This window comes from Anguilla rostrata, chromosome 11 (assembly GCF_018555375.3).
Source record: "Anguilla rostrata isolate EN2019 chromosome 11, ASM1855537v3, whole genome shotgun sequence".
Taxonomy (NCBI): Eukaryota; Metazoa; Chordata; class Actinopteri; order Anguilliformes; family Anguillidae; genus Anguilla; species Anguilla rostrata.
Genome location: NC_057943.1, coordinates 42,105,555 through 42,119,712, shown reverse-complemented (window position 1 = coordinate 42,119,712; position 14,158 = coordinate 42,105,555). Strand labels below are relative to the sequence as shown.

Sequence of the window (14,158 nt, the reverse complement as noted above, 5' to 3'; positions counted from 1 at the left end):
CACCCCGTTACTGCACGTGTACACGTTACAGCAATGGACTGCAACACCACTGCGTTTACTGCAAACACACTGCATCTACTGCAACTGACTGCAACGCCACTGTGTTTACTGCAACCGACTGCAACACCACTGCGTTTACTGCAACACCACTGCATCTACTGCAACTGACTGCAACGCCACTGTGTTTACTGCAACCGACTGCAACACCACTGCGTTTACTGCAACCGACTGTAACATCACTGCGTTTACTGCAACTGACTGCAACGCCACTGCGTTTACTGCAACCGACTGCAACGCCACTGCGTTTACTGCAACCGACTGCAACGCCACTGCGTTTACTGCAACCGACTGCAACACCACTGCGTTTACTGCAACCGACTGCAACGCCACTGCGTTTACTGCAACCGACTGCAACACCACTGCGTTTACTGCAACCGACTGCAACACCACTGCGTTTACTGCAACACCACTGCATCTACTGCAACTGACTGCAACACCACTGCGTTTACTGCAACCGACTGCAACACCACTGCGTTTACAGCAACGGACTGCAATACCACTGCGTTTACTGCAACACCACTGCATCTACTGCAACTGACTGCAACGCCACTGTGTTTACTGCAACCGACTGCAACACCACTGCGTTTACTGCAACACCACTGCATCTACTGCAACTGACTGCAACGCCACTGCGTTTACTGCAACCGACTGCAACACCACTGCGTTTACTGCAACCGACTGCAACACCACTGCGTTTACTGCAACACCACTGCGTTTACAGCAACGGACTGCAATGCTGACTCCCAGTCTATTGATCTGAAGACTTTGCACAGAAACAATGGCCACGTGTATTTAAATCTATTTCTGCTAGAATTCACCCTACATTACAGTTATGAAAATAACTAAATAGATGTGTTGGAAGCCTTACATGGAGAGAATGATTTTTTTCTGCGCACTGGATATTTCTTTGCCTCATTATACCATCTTTCATCCATAATTCAAAGCCTGTTTTATGAATAATAACCTGCAATGTCCAAGTCCATTTGAATTTGCTGCTGTTTCCAAATCAAGTCTAGCTGAACTGAATACATAATGATTATGTTTACCATTCAGTTTCACGTCAAAGATTGTGATCTGTAATGCGGGTCAGGCCAAAATAAGGAATTGTTGCATAAGTGCCTGTTTTATATTCATTCAAAATCATTTGAAAAAAGTAGCTAACATCATTAAAAGCCTACTGCCTTTTGAGTTAAAGTGTATTAATAAGATGGAACAAAAATCAAAAATCAAAAACAACTTGAGCAATGAATCAGATTGGAATAAACAAAAGGTGGCAGCACAAGTGGACTCAATTGCTCTGGAAAGTTTACAAGGGAGATGATATTGCCAAGCTACATTCATTAGCTGAACTACCTTAAAATATGTGTTATATAACACACTTGGTACGTTTCTCAATACGGATGGTTTGTATACATGGTGTTTATAAGAGGAAAAAGTTAAAGTGAAGGTAATGAATCATCCTTGCCTGAAACATCTCAAATGGAAGTGTTTGTGTATTTAGGCTATAATGGTAGTCTACAACAGTAATGAGGTTTAGGTAGTAACCACAGTTAAATGGCTGAATGAATGTAGTATGAAAGTACAGTACATATGGCACCACACCACTGGTATGAATATGCTTTGCTATGGCCTAAATGCAAACACATACCCTGAAAATAATTTGCGTCCATTTCAGAGCTTTGAGCTTTGCTTTTGTCCAGAAACAAACAGAATTTATTCCAACATTTAGTTATTATGTCAATCTTACTCAACTGCGGGTGGTAGTACCGTGCAATTAACGCTCAGAGCCTATAGGGGCAACGTGCTGTTTTTTCTTCCAACCTAAACCGCGATTCCTAAAGTATAAAGAGCTGTTAATGATTTTTCATTAGATACTTTAAATGCATAGTATCTATACTTTTGTCAGAAATAGATACTGATGTTACAAAGATGGAATATTCCATATTCATTTGAGGACAGATCATTCAGGTCAATTCTTGGACAACTGATGGTTTGATTTTCTGTAATGTACCGGGGAAAATGATTGATTTTGTTCTGCTGAAAGCGCAAACACCTGGTCATTGAATCTAACGCACTTGTAGAAAATGAAAAGTTCAAAGTAAATAGTAATCAAAGCTGCAACGTGCTGAAATAAGCACACTACTATAGAACTTAACTGCGTTAACGATCTTAATTTAACAATTAAGAGCAAAATTTGAAATCTAGAAAAAGGCATGGGCCACCAGGAACAGCCTAAAAAGATTTTGTCTAAACATGAACAGTTAATTAGATTTCGTGGAAAGCGATTTCAGGACTGTAGCAGATCTGTTATCAGGGGCATCGGGGAAGGTGCTGAACCATGCGCCGTTTATCATTCACCCGTTGTGCTACCACCTTGATCTGAAGCAGCGGTTAAATTGCGCCGTTTTAATAGCCTTCTGAAAGTGGCCAATAACCGTGTCACTTCGCATTACGCCCTTTATTTGTTTAGCAGATGCCTGTATCCCGGGTGACTTACTGTGCGTATCCGCGACCTGGAGGAGAACGGTTGGTTGAAACGTGCTGCCGCAAATCACACTGAGTGCAAGTGGTTATCGCCAGCATTGTTTCTTCACTGTCCGCCTGTGTAGAGCACCTACTGTGCACTATTTGTCTCGCACAGCACTGCATTACAATAAACAGATGGGATATTTGTTTCACCTTACATGAGTAGCATGTATCTTTTTATATAGTTTATGCCTTTTTGCCTCTTCTCAAAGCAACAACCATCTTCACCACCTAGACTGCATTTCCTCGCTATGTTTTAAATAATCAATTTACACAGTTGGATATTTACCAAGGCAAATTGAACTGTACCAAAGTAGTATTTTCCTATGCTGTCTAGAAACCTCATTCTCTTTTTGGTGACACTACTAACTCCATTCCATTGTCATATTATTTCTGTACAGTGGAATAATACAAACTGCAAACTTGACTGAACTGTTATTTTGATAATTAACTGAAATGATCAAAAACGGTTAAGACGGTTAATGGTGACTTTTAATCTGTAGCCTAATAGTGCCGTCTAGTGTTTAGTTTATAGTAATGCATACAATGCTGAAAACTTCCACATTTATGATGCTTTGTCTCTGGTATATTTGAGTGATCTTTCTTCATATATTGAACATGAACCATTCCGGAATTTTTCATCCTGTAAAATTGCAGATTCAATTATTTTGAACAAATAAACATGCAAACCTTTATCAACCTTATTCACTTTATTTGGTTCAGCAGATATGATGACCATAACCACAATTAACAGACGTTACACACTTCTACAAATGATAATTGCCAACAAAACCGAAGGCATTTTCCCATTAACTACGCTACTCCACAATAAAACAAGAAACCAAAAGATCAATAGAGACTGGAAAATAAAAATATTTTCTGATAACGTAGGTAAGTGCTCTTTAGTCACGAAAAACACAACATTATGGCGCAATTAAATGACAGTGTGACAACTTGAACTATGCCTCTGTTCTTCAGGGACAGTCAAGCACCCTACCTACACCCGAAACCCAGGAGAAAAGTCACAGATACCCACTATTCCGGCCTGGAAGTCAGCCAAGGAACTGCCGATACCGGAATCAGAATGAGCTACCTGCTGGCTGACTTTAAATAGCCAGCCATACATAATGCAGAGAAAAGGATCCGACTGATTATGCTAACCGGTTTCTAGCAACCGAGGGGGTATATACATCATACTGATAAAGAATATTTTATGAATCCCCAGAGTAGAGCCGCAAACACAACTGATTTAGGCATGGTGTTTTTACGACTACCGGTTCCACTCCAGCCCTATTCACTTTCCAGTTGCACTTGAAATTCATATCTGCCACTAGAGGGCAGCAGAAGAATGCGTGGGTGGAACCAATAATTTAATGGGTCCCAATAGGCCAAGAGTCTGAAATCACCACGAAATCAACCTGAAAAGCCATTGTCTAGTAAATACTTTACGATTTACTTAATTTCATTGTCCAATGATGTAGAAAAATGGTAATGTTATACTGGCAGCCTTAGTTTCCTCATACGACAGGATTTAGTGGCTCCCTGGCGCTGTCTGGCTGAGCAAGGTCATGAAGATACTGCATGTGGCATATTGCGGCAGAACGTCGTAGTTATAACAACCCTGTCACCACCGCATTGTAAATGAAGATTAAAAAAACAATAAACAACAACGTGTTTTACTTGTCCTTAATGGGTGTAACATTAGCTTGCAGAGAAAAGTGAATTATACAAGAGAGGTTTGTTCGCCCTTTTCTCTCTCCAACATTATGGAGTTGGATGACATCAGTATTTTAGAGTTCTCCTGAAAAACAACTGCTTATGGAAAGCTCTTACCTTCATCCCATGTAATGAATTACATTGACTGAATTTATTGGACAGCAAATATGGCGTCTAAAATGCCACATTAAAACCCTCTCTCAAGTCTAGTCATATCGAACCATTGATTATGTTTGTCATGCTGGTATAACGACTAGATGCCAGCAAACAGAGAGACAGTGTTGTAAAACAAGTTTGAATTTGGCATTGTCATAGAAAAATCTGCATCCACTTGACGCAAAAGACCCAATCATAAATTAATTTTAGTAATATATTTGCATGAAATACAAACTTCAAGGTTTTTGACCAAACCGCACTTTGTTAATTTTTTTTTTAAATTACTCTTCGTTAATAGTATTTGAAAATAAGGCACAACATCATCCCGCAGCTTGTAACAATTTGGTACGTTTTTGGCTGGACCGCAACAGCGGGGCTAGGCCTACAAGCGTGAATGTCTGTGACTGAGTAACTGAGTGACTGAGTGATGAAGTTACACCATTGGTCGGCCGGATCACGTGTGTTAGGTCCAGCCATATACTAGGTTTTAACCTGGTCTTGTTAGTAAATTGCTTCACTAAGTTCTATTCATTTGCCTGCCCTCTGGTGGTAGAAAATTCAAAACAGGTTGTTCTCATTAAAGATTATTTGATTGGCACAGTAACACTTCGTTATTTATATTTCTCTGATACATGACGCACCTTCCTCTCCCTAGGAGGGCTTAAAGTGAGGGAAACGCACAGTCAGAAGAGAAGATTAAAAAGCTGCAGTAGTAGCAGCAGTTCAGATTTATATTATATTGTGGAAAAGTCGTCCATGTGTGTATGATTCGGAGTAATTCTGCTAATTGCTCATTGGAGGTTTGCCGGTCCTCCCCTTCCTCGTGCGCACATTGTTTTGCCTCCTGCTCCCCCTTCGCGAAACATAAAACTCAGCTAAACGGAGAAAGACGCTTTCAGTCTGACCGCCAGGTATCGGATGGAGCTGGTCACGCTTTTGTGCCTACACACCCTTGGAAACGGTCACCGCGTTCCTGCAGGAAAGCAGGTATGAGGGACTCCTGTGCTGGCCTGCTGTTTAGTTTTTCTTTCATTTGTAGTTTCAATTTTTTTAAAAATGCATAATTTCCGTCGCACAACATACAACAGGTGATTTCCAGCTGTAGGGAAATGCTGTCGGTTAGGAGTCAATAGTCCGAGGTGAGCTACGTTTAGTCAATAGGCCTATGTGACGATTGGGTATGCGGCAATATAAACCATCCTATTGTATTTTGAGATTACTTTGTTTTCTATTACCTTGGGTCATTTGCTTCCACTTACTGTAAAATGTCAAGGTAAAATAATTCCTAACACATGCAAAATAAAAATTGGCACTCACACGTATGTAACAGATGGTGACGTCACCACCTGGAGTTTGAATAAGAGTGCGATTAAAACCCTTTGGCTGGGGCACGCGGTCTTTGAGTGAATCCCTTGCAGTTCTCTGCAGACCGCGGGGGCTACGGTCTGAAAACCCGCGGTTACACTCGAAGGTGACACAATACAAATTTCTCCAAATTATTCACACAAAATGACAACGCCCTGCCCCTGCAGTGGGTTATGTCTCTGTGTCTCCCGACGCTTTTGTTTGAGCCGCGTAGTTGGACAGTGCCAGCTGGTCAGCCCGGTCGGAGACGTGAAGTCTGCCCCCATGCAAAGCTCATTTGCAGCACGTCATAACGATCGCTATAAGACCACTTTATCAAAGAGCAGGACAAGAAAGGACACTCCTCTTTCTGTAAGGTCAGCCACGGTATTATTACTGTGCTGGACCTCAAATGTCATGCTTACGAAGCTAATATGTACAATATATTTAACTCCATGCCCCTGACTCGGGTGTACTTTCCAGCAGTTAGACAAAAATACTTTATACATTTTCTTTGTTTCCTCACCTTGAGGCCTTTGGTCGGTGCCTTATCACAAGAAAGCGAGGGAGAAGAGAGGAGGTGAGGAAAGGAGGAAGGAAGAAGGTGCTCCTAAGAATTCGGACATTCTTATGCACTTCAGTATTTTGAGATGAAATTGTTCATGAGTACTGAGTGACTTTGAAACCACTGGCACAGATTTTAATGACAAATACTGTTTTGTGACAGTTCTTTCATGTAAACTGATATTATTAATATTTGTATATTCTAGTTTACAGATACAATTTGAATGACAGATGTGAAAGTTGCCAGCACGGTATAATATGCGGTCAGGTCATCAGAGGATCTGGATTTCCTCTACTTCCTCTCTGCAGCTCGCAGTGATGTTCTGCTGGAGCGTAGTGACTCAGTCAGCCATGGGCAGGGGGTGATGATTGTGCTGGTTTGTAGACAAGAGGACAAAGTGAGTCAAGGGACTGAGAGAGGCATGAGTTGAAGGTGGAGGTAGCAAGGTCAACTGGCAGGCTAGAGAAAGAAGCAGGAGGAGGAAGTGCAGAGAGAGCAGTGGAGATGAGGGAGGAGTGTTCAGAAAAAAGAGCTGTTCCGGGTTTTATCCGTGCAGTTATCCAGCTAGTGCTGGCCATAAACTAGATGACGTCTAAACAACGATAGTCTCTAGACACTCTCTCACATTTAACCGCAGTCATGAGTTTTTAGTCCCAGAGGTGCACACATCTTAAGATTGCGCAAAGACTGTAAATCATGCAGCTTCACAGACCATAAGACTCCAAAAGGATTCTTTTGAGCATTGCTTTTTTACCTTAGCCCTTCTCTGGTGTGCTGATGTCAGACCAAGACAGCACACCTATTTGCTGTTGGCAGAGTAGGATCACAAACCTTTTGAGCCAAGACTAAAGATAAATATTAAACGTGTTTGATTTATCGGAACGCTCAAGATGAGAAAATGACTCAAACTCAGTAGGAGCCATATTAATACACACGAGTCGTGACGGGGGCACACATCGACTGAGGTAAGACTATGACTTCCAAGCCTGTGAAATCACTTGAAACATTGACAAGTATGAGGCCAGCATAACTCGGTAATCTTGTTTCATGAAATACTCCCCCCCTCTTTATTTACTGTAATGACCAATCAGCAGTCATTACCAGCACACCAGGCTCTCAGTGTGTGCCCCAGCTGTAAGCACTTGAGTAATCAGTGCTTAATCACAGGTGAGGGTCTGCTGGCGTTTAGCCTGCTCGTTGGCTGTTTGGCACACATAATTTCCTGGGGAGCCTTCTGATTGGTCATTTTGTTTCTCGAAAGGGAGCCAGAGGAAAATTTCCAGGTAGAGTTTGATTGTTGTTGACTTATGGGATGGAACTGCTGGCTCCATCTCCCAATAATTGTGACTTTTCTTTATAAAAAAAAAGAAAAAAACAAAACGCAGCTCTATTTTAAAATGGTGGTGAATACAAAAGCTTGCTGTCCCGTGTAAACTGAACGCAGTCTACCTGTGTAGGGCAGTCTACCAGCTCCCTTGCGTCCAGCCATTTCGTTTGAGTGTTTAACCTTTTAAAAATCATTGCTATCCTGCTTTGGCTTTCAGACCAGTTTCCATTACCGCAGACAGCCTGGCATCTTGCTAGTTTTACTTACATTTCAGTAAAAGTATCTGATTTGTTTCCCAGCTGAATTTGCTAATGGAGCCAGCGCAACACTGGCTAATATGGCTTATTTGGATGGTAGATGTCACATTGGTTTAGGATTAAACCTTTTTTTCTGGCAACCCATTTTGCTCCTCCAGGTTTCCCTTCTCATTGTTTTCCGTATATGTTGTTTCAACAAATAAAAATGACAAAATACTTCCCACAAGAGACTCGGCATTCATGTCATAGCTTGAAGAACAAGTTGGGCTTTATTTTTTCAGAGAACTGTGATATGGTAGGCTAAATGTGTGTTGGAGCCAAGAATGGGTCGTCCTACACCCAACCGTGAATCACAGGTCAGTTTTACCAGTCGTTATTTCCACCAAACCACTAGGGCAGGGCTGTCTAACCGTGTTCCTGGAGTGTTACAGGACATTAGATCTCCAGGAGCTGGATTGGGTAGCCCTGCTCTATGGTAAAGACTCAGTTATGTATCATACTTTCTGCACAAACTCCCTTATGTTTCTCAGTGTATTCAACCTCAGAACAAGAGCAAGTAAGGAGAACAGCTTTATTACTGCCTCTCCTTATGTGTTTAGGTTCTTCATACTGCACTTATTTTTTTTTCCGAATTTGTATTTCACCATATCCTCCCTGCTGTGATAGAAAAATTATTTAAATTTCTTTTCTTTTTGGTCTCAAAAAACAAAAACAAAAATAACACCACAGGGCTGTCAAGACTCCCATTTTTTAGTTTAGTCTTAATTTTACGCATATTTATATTTCAGTGGTTTGGATTTAGTTCTTTGTTGACAGTTACACAAAAATTTATCTTTAAGGTTGAGGATAATATTGACTAAGGCTCTGCCTTTACTGATGATAAATTAAAATGTTGAAAAAGGTGTTCACCACAAGTACAGGCTGAAAGCCAGTTCAGGTAAAATAAATCAGCTGACAGGGTGGTTTTGGAAGATTTTCTTCAGTGCAGTCTGCCAAGTTTAAGTTTGCTTATGGCCACTGCAGGCATCAATTTTTAACTCGTCAAATCTTGCTGTACTATGCTCAGCACTAGCTCTCCTGTAGCTGCTCCCCAGGCCTACAGGTTGCTGTACTAGGATCAGCACTAGCTCTCCTGTAGCTGCTCCCCAGGCCTACAGGTTGCTGTACTAGGATCAGCGCTAGCTCTCCTGTAGCTGCTCCCCAGGCCCTACAGGTTGCTGTACTATGATCAGCGCTATCTCTCCTGTAGCTGCTCCCCAGGCCCTACAGGTTGCTGTACTGTGATCAGCACTAGCTCTCCTGTAGCTGCTCCCCAGGCCCTACAGGTTGCTGTACTGTGATCAGCACTATCTCTCCTGTAGCTGCTCCCCAGGCCCTACAGGTTGCTGTACTGTGATCAGTGCTAGCTCTCCTGTATCTGCTCCCCAGGCCCTACAGGTTGCTGTACTGTGATCAGCGCTAGCTCTCCTGTAGCTGATGGCTTGTAGCAGGGAATCTGGCTCCTGGGTGAGCTCATGTGTGCATGTTGGTGGCAGAGCGGTGGAATTAAAAGCATGCTGTGATTGGTCATCTCACAATGGACACAGTGCTGCAGTAACCACTGATAAACGGGCCAGTAATGTCTTGGTGCAATACGGCAAGTTCTGCATTAGGCAAAATGCTTAGAATCTATAACAATGGGCACAAGAGAAGAGACAGGCATATGTCTGAATGATGTGCAGGCCTCTTTTCCCCTTTATGTTCAATGCACCACAATGCAGTTATTCTGAAGCAACGCAAACTGCTGTGTGTGGGGTTCACCCTCATGTTGTTTTCTGTGTAAAAAATGACCCAATCCTGAGTTTGACTGCAGTGAAAACCACCAAAATATGCATGCAATTTGATTACCTTTTCCTGGAGTGATCTTACCATTAGAAAAAGTAAAACGTTTCCCTTTTTTTTATATTTTTATAAAAGTAGTACACCATCAGGGTGCAAAGATTGACTTATGAGTCTTTTTTAAGACTGCAGTTATGAAATCAGAAGTCATAATCACAGTTAAGTCCCACATATCAATTACAGAAAAATGATGTGTGTTTTGTTTTTTTGTAAAAACAGGTGGTGTAGACTGAGAAAATGCAGTCTCTTTGTAATTCGTCAATTTCTTGATGCGTGACAGGTTGTTTATACATGAAAAATATTGACTTAGGGTTTAAAATTCAATGAAGAGGCTTTATCGCAGGGGGTCTGTTGAGGGTGAGTCATTTTTGTCCCTGTGGACACAGGCTGCATGGATAATTCTCACTATTCTGTCAAGCACATTGAATTGTGTTCTATTGTACGAATATGTGCTATACAAATAAACTTGACTTGACTTGAAGCTTGATAATGTGAAGACAACACGAGGGTTGGGCTTTTTTTGTGTATCTCTACATGTATTGCATATACAACCAGTGGCTTAAGCTACAAGGCAACTTACACTTTCTACCCAATTGCTCTACCTCTGTCTGTCCACATCAGAGAGGCACAGTATATCTATTTTACCACAAGTATGAAAGGCAGTAGGCTACTGTTTGGTCCATGGTGTAATTGCTTGATTTTGTAATGCTTTCAGGTTTTGGTGTATTACTTTGAAAACTGTACTGGCTTACAAAGCTGTGTACTTTGAACCCCCTTGTACCGAAAAGCTGAGCTTCCCAAGTTCTGCTATGTTTTCTAAACCATCTCTGCTTTCTTATCAGATGAAATGTTTTTGATGCAGTTGGATCAGTTTATGTAAACGGATGATCAAGTGTATGTGGATTGAACTTTGAATGTTATGTGATCTTTGAGTGAGGATTTGATCAGTTTAACAGTGTAAATAATGGAGTAAAGCAACAGAAGTTTAGTTTTCAGATGGGAGTCTGCCTGCCTGCAGAAAGCAGGTTTTCTTTCTCCGAAGCGGTTAGCAGTGGAGGGTACGGTGTGAGATACTGATCTGCAGTGCCTCTGTTCTCAGGGCAAAGGATCACTAGCTAGATATTCTGTGTCAGCTGTCAACTTTGTTTACAAAGATGACGCTATGGGCCGTTGCCAAGCAACTGCTAGCTGATCAGCTGTCGTGCAGCCACTAGTAACGGTCATGAAGAACAATCACATTTAAAAGACAAGTGGTCCCTCGATTTATCACGTCACTTGTGGTGAGTAGCTAGGTCAACGGACCTGTGTCTAAGGAATGTGAACTATCCCTTTTAGTATGTCAGCAGAATTCAAGTACATAAAAAAAATATTCCAATAAAATGTCATTTTAAACGCCAGGTACGTAAAACCCAGAATTAATCGTTTCTGGGGCGTTGTTGTCAGAGCTCTGATCACTCCCACTGAGTGCTGCCGTTGTGTTTACACCTGGCTCCACTCAATGAAGTGAAGTTGTTGCTCCCGGAAACGCTACATTAATATTCATGAGTGTTTATTAACTTTGGAGAACATACTTGTTCTTTATCGCTTAGGGCCTCATGAATAATTCATGCGTGTGGGTGGGATAATCTATGCCGGAAAAAGAAACGCAATGTGTACTCCTGCGAGATGACCGGACACTTTGTGACAAAGTGGAGGGGTGTATCAGTTTAATGAGAGGGAGTGAAATGGCACGGCTAAACACCACCTCTTTTTAATCAACAAAAGGAGAGCCAAAAGTAGGGGCTCTGTTGCAGTTTTCTAAGCAACCATGTCAAATGTTTGCCAGTCGAGGGTTATTAACTTTTCCTCAATGCTCCTAAAATTTATGCTGCAAATTTATCATCTTCGGGCATTGTGCCAATAGAACGCTTTCCTCAGCATGAATGCACAGATAATCCTCAGTGCAACTAAGTGGAAAAACAGGCTTTGATCTGAGATATTATGTCTCCTGTGTGTTGATGGATTATTTCTCAGAAGTGCAAACAAATGCCGTAATCTTTTTTGGTTGAATGTCTTCAGTTGTTTGGTGTGTGTGCGTGTGTGCACGCGCGTGTGTGTTAGACAACCTTTGTCACATCTAATATTTGTACTTTCAAATATTCATATTCTCGAGAACATTGTTATTTTTGAGCGTCTAAGATTATTGACCCAAGAGTAACGCGATATTTGAGGGTCATTTAACAGTACAGAAAAAAAGAGAATTATCAGATCCCCTTTCTGTTTCATCTCCTTCATCTCCTGTCACACGTCCTGTCTCCCAAAACCTGGAAGGCCTTCGAGACCTTGGACAGTACCAGTCCCACCCATATCAAAGATGGTGAATAAATAACAAGATGGTAATGTAAGGTTGCAAGCCAGTGGGGAATGGAATATGAACTTGCTGCACATGTGTTGAAATCGAGCAATCTAGGCATTTAAATATTAACATGAATATTCAGGAAGCACAAATGCATTAAGCAAAACTGTGATCTTGAGAGCTTGCTTCAAAACTACCAAAGAAATGTGACAGCATGAGAAAATTAATTAAGTGATTTAATCTGGCAAGGTAACTTCCTGAAAAATGTCAAACCAACTTCATAAATATGCACAAGGAAGAACAGCTCTAATGTCAGATTAAATTATTTTTTTTAAGAATTACTTATTGTCATATTTGCATTTTCATCAGAATATGCCCTTGGCCACCTAAGTATTTCTAATACATTATTTCTTTTAAAATCCTATTTACTTTGTGAGTAAAATAGCTACCTTATGACAGTCTTGGGGAGGGAAACAAATCGCATTTATTCCCAGAGCAGAATGCTCCGTCCTGTGCGTAGTTTTGTAGTCCTGTCTGGCACACGCACCTGGGTAGTGCTCTTGCTTGGAGTCTTTCTCTTGGCCTACGGAACAGGCACTCGCACCAGGGTCTGACTGACTCAGCTCGTGTGTGGCTTCTCGTCTCCTTCAGACCTGGGGATGTTTTGGAAGAGCGCTGAGCTACTTTTACTAGCCCTGCCAACCGTTCAACCCAGAAGGCAGGACAGGTTGTCTTTCTCCTGAATCTGTTTCATGTTGCTTTCATTACTCCCGCCCCCCTCCCCCCTTCCCCCCTCCCTTCAGGAACAGACTAAAGCTGCTCACTGCAGCTTCTCTGTCTGATCTGTCCTCTTACCACCAGACCCACTGGCCACACCTGACACCATGTCACAATGTCCTCAGGACGTAGAGCCCTTCTGCCGGAGAAGCTGTGGATTAAATTATATTCGGTATGTGAATTCATGCTTGGTATGAACTGCATGCATTTCTATCTCAGCAAGCTGATTTTTGCTCTTTTTGTTCACAAAGTATGTCCCCCTTATTTTAAGAATATGAATTTAAAAAATGTTCTCCAGCAGAGGGAGCTCACACTAAAGAAATGAGAATTGAGTCCTGTCTGCGTAATTATTTTTTACTGGAGAAATTGTGGTTGCTCTAACTATTTAGGTTGTCGAAATCACAAGATGATCTTTTTAGGAAATATTATTGAGCAAAAAACATTGAAAAATATTTGTACACTTTCCTTGCTTTAGATCATTTGTGAATCAGATGAATCGGAGGTTTAGACCCTGTGCATGTATTGACTTAAAATGTCTTCAGATATGTAATCTGTATTAAACAGGCTTCATACGTACTTTAACCCTGGAGATGTGTTTTTGAATGTGAAGGCTCTGCCTTTGGTAGCGAAGATCTCATCCACTGCCAGATCTTGCTCATGTGCGGGACCCAATCATAGAGCCCCGCTCATGTGCAGGACCCAATCATAGAGCCCCGCTCATGTGCAGGACCCAATCATAGAGACCCGCTCATGTGCGGGACCCAATCATAGAGCCCCACTCGTGGCTTTTTCCTGTTTCACATTTAGCCGTGTAGCAGGGGTTGAGTACTCAGGTTGTACTGCCACAGGGCTGTGTTTTATTGGGCAGGCAGTCTGGGGGTTTCTGCAGCGTAAACTCTGGAGTTTGTGAAGAGAACAGAAAACACTGGAGAAACCAGGGAAAAGCTCAGCTGGGACCCGGGGGTGATCTGAAACGAGCGGCTGTTCGTCCGGACGGACGGATAGGTGGGGGGGGGGGTTCTAGTGGCAGACGCCCGGCAGTTTGTCCGGCGGAACCTTCCGGAAAGGAGTCCGGTGGAGAGCGGCGACTGCGGAGCAGCTGTCCGGGGCAGCGGGCTCCTCTCTGCGTCTGGCGGAGTCCGTCTGGCCTGAGGCCTGGTCAGCAGGTCCTTTATGATGGAGGGATGCCGCACAGCTGCCGTCATTACCACGGTTAC

At 42.3% G+C, this 14,158-nt stretch overlaps 1 protein-coding gene across 1 annotated transcript in view; it reads left to right on the top strand.

The window, feature by feature from the left end:
- Window positions 1–5,132: 5,132 nt before the first annotated feature.
- Window positions 5,133–14,158, top strand: part of LOC135234985 (chemokine-like protein TAFA-2) — a 151,143-nt gene continuing 142,117 nt past the window's right edge. The window contains exon 1 of the mRNA XM_064300157.1: window positions 5,133–5,445. The gene's annotated coding sequence lies outside the window, so the exon portion shown is untranslated. The remainder of the gene's footprint in view (window positions 5,446–14,158) is intronic.